Source organism: Eumetopias jubatus, unplaced genomic scaffold (genome assembly GCF_037043125.1).
Source record: "Eumetopias jubatus isolate StellerSeaLion01/CBP00866 unplaced genomic scaffold, mEumJub1_p1.0 scaffold_2, whole genome shotgun sequence".
In the NCBI taxonomy this organism is placed as follows: domain Eukaryota; kingdom Metazoa; phylum Chordata; class Mammalia; order Carnivora; family Otariidae; genus Eumetopias; species Eumetopias jubatus.
The window spans coordinates 188,537,547-188,544,081 of NW_028274808.1; the positions used below are offsets into that span (position 1 = coordinate 188,537,547).

The 6,535-nt window shown below is 40.3% G+C and overlaps 1 pseudogene; it reads left to right on the top strand.

Annotated features, from left to right (window-relative positions):
• Positions 1 to 2,961: 2,961 nt before the first annotated feature.
• On the top strand, positions 2,962 to 3,187 carry LOC114198486 (dynein light chain 1, cytoplasmic pseudogene; annotated as a pseudogene).
• Positions 3,188 to 6,535: the final 3,348 nt, after the last annotated feature.

A 6,535-nucleotide genomic window follows, 5' to 3' on the forward strand; every position in this document is an offset into this window, starting at 1 on the left:
TTCGCATGAGGACATTGAGGGTTAGAAAGATCTAATGATTCACCCAAGGTCACACAGCCAGTAGAACTGAGACTTAAACCCCAATTTGTCAGATTAGAATTTAAATTTTCTTAATTTATAAGATATTAAGATGTGCTTGGCTGTACAAAAATTCAAATGGTCTTTTACGTGATGGGAAAACAATCCTAAGCATACATAATATGCAAATTATTTTATAATACAAGCCTGAGAAAATTAAACCATAAATGTGAAAATAGCTTTAAAGCTAAAAGCACTAATTAGACTAAATATATTATAATTAGTATTAGGATATTAAAATCACTTATTGATTATTGACCCAGTAAAGAAACAGAAAAGAATTTCTTTTATGAAAAGCATCATAACCTTGAACTTTCCATATAATCATGCATATTAGGTACTGACAGCTCTGTTAGCTCCAGCCCAGGGAAGGAGAAAGGAGGGAAAATGGAGAAAACAATTGAGAAGGGAAAAAGGTTGACTGCTGATGATGCCTTTCAGTCACCCTCAAATCAAGTGAGTTAGTCATTCAATTTAACCCTCCACTTCCCTTGAAAGGAAAAAATCAGTTTACTTGTAGAGAAGTTTTTGCAGGCAATACCAGTTTACTGTTATTTCAAATCATTATTTTTTAATTAAGGGGAGGATAATTCAACGAAATTTATTTTCTTCTCAAAATAGAGAAACACCAAAAAGATAAATGCAAATAGATAAATTAATAATTAGTCTTACAGGGGCGCCTGGGTGGCTCAGTCATTAAGCATCTGCCTTCGGCTCAGGTCATGATGGGATCAAGCCCTGCATCAGGCTCCCTGCTCAGCAGGAAGCCTGCTTCTCCCTCTCCCACTCCCCCTGCTTTGTGTTCCCTCTCTCACTGTCTCTGTCAAATAAAACTTTAAAAAAAATAAATAAAAATAATTAGTCTTACAGATCCACACCTTTATCTGTGAATATCTGGGGATGGAGAGGGCAGCTACATCTCCATCTACAGTATCTCTACAATACACAGAATAGAAATAAACAGACTAGAACTTTTAGCCACAGACAGAAACTGCAGGTAATGCAGGTTAAGTCATTAACCAATTACATGACTCTGGGCAAGTCACTTGATTTCCCTTTGCCTTTTGGTCCACCCCCCAGTTGGGCACTACACAGAAACTCCCTGAAAACCAGATGTTACATCAAAGCCAATATTTCCTGGAGGCCAGCCTTGCTGACTTCTTTGAAAAGCACTAAATTTAGAAGTAGCGTGCAAATAACACTGCTCAGATTAAACTCCCTTATTAGTGGTCCAGATGATAATCAAAGGCAAACAGATGGTTGCTTAATGAATGTTATTGGAAGGAAGGCATCTTTAAATATAGGATTTGTGTGAAAAGTTTGCTTTTTCTTACAAGTTATTTTGATGATTATGTTAGAATATTGGCATCTCTTTTTAGAATATAACCTTGTGGAGCCTCATAGACATGTTGAGCAAGATCAAAGCATTGGAAGGCCAACGAAAGGTTTCTCCAAGTCTAATAAGCAAAATTATGCAGTTAAAATGGAGATCAAAAGCTTCAAGAGAAAGCATATAGTTACCGAGAGCCAGAGTGTATATATTAAGGAATCAGAGATATCAAGTATACCTAGCTCTTTAGAAACCTGACGTGTGAAACCCAATCTATACCACTGCTGGAATAGGGAATGCTTGTTTCTTTTACAAAAGATTTATAATAGGATTCCTTGTGACCCAGAGAACCCTAACATGTTTGAAGCCAGATTTGATTTATTTGTTTTGTGTTTTGTTTTGTTTTGTTTCAATAAACATGCCATCCTCCTTGCTCAGCAAAAATTCAGTTAGTGGCCATATCTCAATCCCTTCTATACAGAGGAAAGAATTACAAACTACATCCTAAAACAGGCAAGATAGCCTTCCAAATTACAGCTGAAGACTGAACCAGCATCAACTCATGCTATTGCTACAAAAAATGTCAGGCACTTTTTACAAAAGAAATTTGTCAAGAAACAAAACAAAACAAGACTACACACTTACCAGTTTCCATGGAGTACAACTGGGGTCGACAGAGGCACAACTCTACAAGTTATGTATCATTCATGGTCCATTCAGGATACAGAAACCACACTAAATGAATAAAGAAAATATTCAACTAATTGAACATTGAATACAAGGTATTCTTAACTAAATGTAAAGGTATTATCTAGGTAACCGAAGGAGTAAAAAGAACTCTAATAGTGGGCTTCTAAGTGTTTACAACTAGCTCTCTCCTTGGGGAAACCTGGTCTGTAGCATTTGCCAATTTCCGTGGTGTAAATACTCCCACTGTGGCAGATTGGCAGATTTCCAGCTACCAACAGTTTAACAACTGACTCGCAAAATTCCTGAGAACTTAACAATGGGCTTTTACAAGCCAATATGGGCTGATTCCAGCACAGAGGTAGCAACTGCAGGAAACAGCTAACACCCTTAGGGATGAGGAACAAAAAGAGGCTGGAACTATCAAAATTTAGAAGCTTGCAGGGGTCTGCAGAGCTGAAATAGAGATCTGAGGAGGTAGTGCTGCACAGCGGTGCCGGTGACAGAGCTGCTAGGAGGCCGACGGGCGTGAGAGCCTGAAAAGAAGAGGCTTCTAAAAACGAAGTGTGGCGCCTGGGTGGCTCAGTCGTTAAGCGTCTGCCTTCGGCTCCGGTCATGATCCCAGCATCCTGGGATCGAGTCCCACATCGGGCTTCCTACTCAGCAGGAAGCCTGCTTCTCCCTCTCCCACTCCCCCTGCTTGTGTTCCCTCTCTCGCTCTCTCTCTGTTGAAAAATAAATAAAATCTTTTAAATAAATAAATAAATAAATAAATAGGAGGTGTGGGGCAGCCTGCCTGAGCCTTGCCATACACCAGGAGACGGTTTCCACGTGGCAGCTCCCGCTCCACGGTAACCACGGTAACTATGTGCAACCAAAAGGCCACTATCTAAAATAGGGCTGTGTCGGAGCAGCTGCAACAGGACTCTGCGGAGCGTGCTACTCAGACATTGAAGAAATACAACAGAGAAGGACCCATTAAGAATTTGGACAAGAGGTACAGTCCCACACGACTCTGCATCGTTGATGAAACCAAACCACATCTACTCCTCCTTGGGCCAAGTGGTCATTCTTCCGTTCAAATCTGATTAAAAGCACGGACTATGCCACACACCCAGAGCTCCATGAAAAACAGGAACTGCAGCCTAAATTCTAAATACCAAAGACCGAGATCTTCAGCATTGCCTAAGGGAACACCTCGATCTCTGAATCTTTATTGTCCTGCTTTGTGCAAGGCATTCTCTATACTAACTTGTGCTGGTTCTTTGAAAACTAGCAAAAGAGGGGTGCTGGTGCCTCAGGCAGTTGAGCGTAGGACTCTTGATTGCCACTCAGGTCATGATCTCAGGGTCCGCTCTGCGCTCAGGAGGGAGTCTGCTCGAGATTCTCTCCCTCTCCCTCTGCCCGCCCCCCCACACACATAGGTGCGCACTCTCTCTCTCAAATAAATAAATCATTAAAAAATAATAAAAAATTGTTTAAAAATTAGCAATACAGCTTACATGTGTGTTTATTTTCTATTCCGTCTCTCTCTGGCCCATGTTTTTTTCTTCTCAAAGTCTATTCCTTGCTGACTCCCAAGTGGAGCGCAATATTTGGAAGCGTCAGAAAAGGACACAAACTGGGTTCAATTCTGACTCCGGGAAACAAGCGCGGCCAGATGAAAGCTCCGCCAGAGCCCAGCTCACAGGAACCGGAAGCAGGGAGGAAGGAGCACGCCCCTTCCGCCTCCAGAACCGCAGTCTCCCTCGAGCGCCCCCTAATGGAGGAGTAGCAGAGAGCGGCTCCAAAGGGGACGGTGGTTTGCAGAGTTCCAGCCCCTGACACTGTGGAGCTGAATCTAGAAAGGAGGGTTTGGAGCTGAAAGGTAAATAGCTTCATACCTGGCACAGTTATAACCGGAAGAATTATGCTCTATACTTGTATAACTCTTTGCAATTTGAAAAGCTTTTAAAAAATGTATTTGAAATAATAACCACCATTTACTAGTATTTACAACCTGCCAGGAGTCATGCTACATTCTATGCACAACATATTTCATTCCATTTTCACAATAATCTTATAAGATATCCTTAACCCCATTTTGTGTACGAAGAAACAGAAGTACAAAAAGATTAAGACAGTTGCCACACATTACACAGGTTGATGGCAATTAAGTGGTTCTCAAACAAAAGTCCTCTGCCTTCATTTCATCATGCCGCTTCTCAGCCACAGGGTATATCATTTTCAGTTAGGAAAGAAACCAAAATGTCAGCACCAACCTCATTTAAGGTATACTCAAGAAGATTTATGTTCAAAGATTTATATTCTTAATGGGGTAGAGCAGAGATCGTATTAGTCATAACAGTGCTTGCTCTCAGTCACTGCTTGGAAGAATTGTTGTGGTATGCAACAAATATTCCAATTAAGAGGTCTATCTATTAAAGCTGGAGGTCTCCTGGAAGTAACAGAAACCATAACAATAGTGACCTAAACAATTCAGGGGTTTCATTTTTCATACGTAAAATGAGTCCAGAGTCCAGCAGTGCAAGAATGATACAGTAACACTGTGATGCCTTCAAGCATCTGGGTTCTTTCCAGTATTCGGCTCCATCATTCTTCCTTTGCAGGTGTCTTCCATTCTGCTGCATCACTGTGATAAAACCATTCCTTCATATCTAATGTTGAGTCTGTGTCCAAGTTAAAAAGAGGGTAAGGACAAAGGGCAGCTAATTCTGTTCCTTTACAAGAATTTTCTCAGAAGCCCCTCCCAGGAACTTCTGCTTATATTTCATTGTCCAGAACCATGTCCCACGGCTGCTCACAGCTGAAAGGGAGGTTGGGAAAATCCTTTTGTAGCTAGGCATATTTCCACACAATAAAATAGGGGTTCGTTGAGTTTGAAAAAAGAGAAAGAAAGGCTGGATATTGGTTTGGCCATTATGCACATGAGTCACAAAAGGTAAACAGGACTGGTAGGATTAACAGTTTATCTCTCCTTTACCTATTGGTCTATCTCTTCTTTTTCCCAACCTCTTCACTTTTCGTTGATTCTGTGACCCAGATTTCACAAAGCAGCCTTGGGTGAAAGTGTTCATCCCTTTGTCCCCACAAATTCCCTCATAATTGCCAGCCCTGCAACCTGACTTTGGTTTGGAAAATGTGTCAATACAAATTACTTACTTTTTTTTCTATATTCTTTTTTTTTTACTTTAAATTCAATTTAGGGGCACGTGGGTGGCTCATTCAGTTAAAGGGTCTGCCTTCAGCTCAGGTCATGATCCCCCCCGGGGTCCTGGAATCGAGCCCTGCATCGGGCTCTGCTCAGCGGGGAACCTGCTTCTCTCTCTGTCCCTCTGCCTGCTGCTCTGCCTTCTTGTGCTCTCTCTCTCTCTTTCTCTCTCTGTCAAATAAATAAATAAAATCTTTAAAAAAATAAAATTAATAAAATTTAAAAAAATAAATTTAATTTAGTTAACATATAGTGTATTATTAGTTTCAGGGGTAGAATTTAGTGATTTATCAGTCGCATATAACACCTAGTTGTGTTCATAACATCAAGTGCCCTCTTTAATGTCCATCACCTGGTTACCCCATCCCCATGCCCACCTCCCCTCCAGCAACCCTCTTTGTTTCCTAGAGTTGAGTCTCTTATCATTTGCCTCCCTCTCTGTTTTCATCTTACTTTATTTTTCCTTCCCTTTCCCTATGTTCGTCTGTTTTGTTTCTTAAATTCCACCTACGAGTGAAATCATATGGTGTTTGTCTTTCTCTAACGGACTTATTTCGTTTACCATGATATCCTCTAGCTTCATCCACGTCATTGCAAATGGCAAGATTTCATTCTTTTTGATGGCTGGGTAATATTCCAATATATATATATGTATATATATATATATATATATATATATATATATATATATACTACATCTTCTTTATCCATTCATCTGTTGATGGACTTCTGGGCTCTTTCCATAGTTTGGCTATTGTGGATGTTGCTGCTATAAACATTGGGGTGCATGTGCCATTTCGAATCACTATGTTTGTATCCTTTGGATAAATACCTAATGGTGCAATTACTGGGTAATAGGGTAGCTCTATTTTTAACTTTTTGAGGAACCTCCATACTGTTTTCCAGAGTGTTTGCACCTGTTTGCATTCCCACCAACAGTGTAAGAGGGGTTGCCCTTTCTCCGCATCCTTTCTAACATCTGTTTATTTCTTGAGTTGTCAATTTTAGCCATTCTGACTGGTGTGAGGTGGTATCTCATTGTGGTTTTGATTTGTATTTCCCCGATGCAGAGCGATATCATTACCGTCTTTAACAACCCTTCAGTTTCTCTTATATCTCAATTTAGGCGCAGCTAACACTGAAACTAAAGTTCCCAAAAGTCTTTCTTTCTTTCTTTTCTTTCTCTTTTTTTTTGTTTTGTTTTTGTTTACCATTTTGCCAAATGTTTG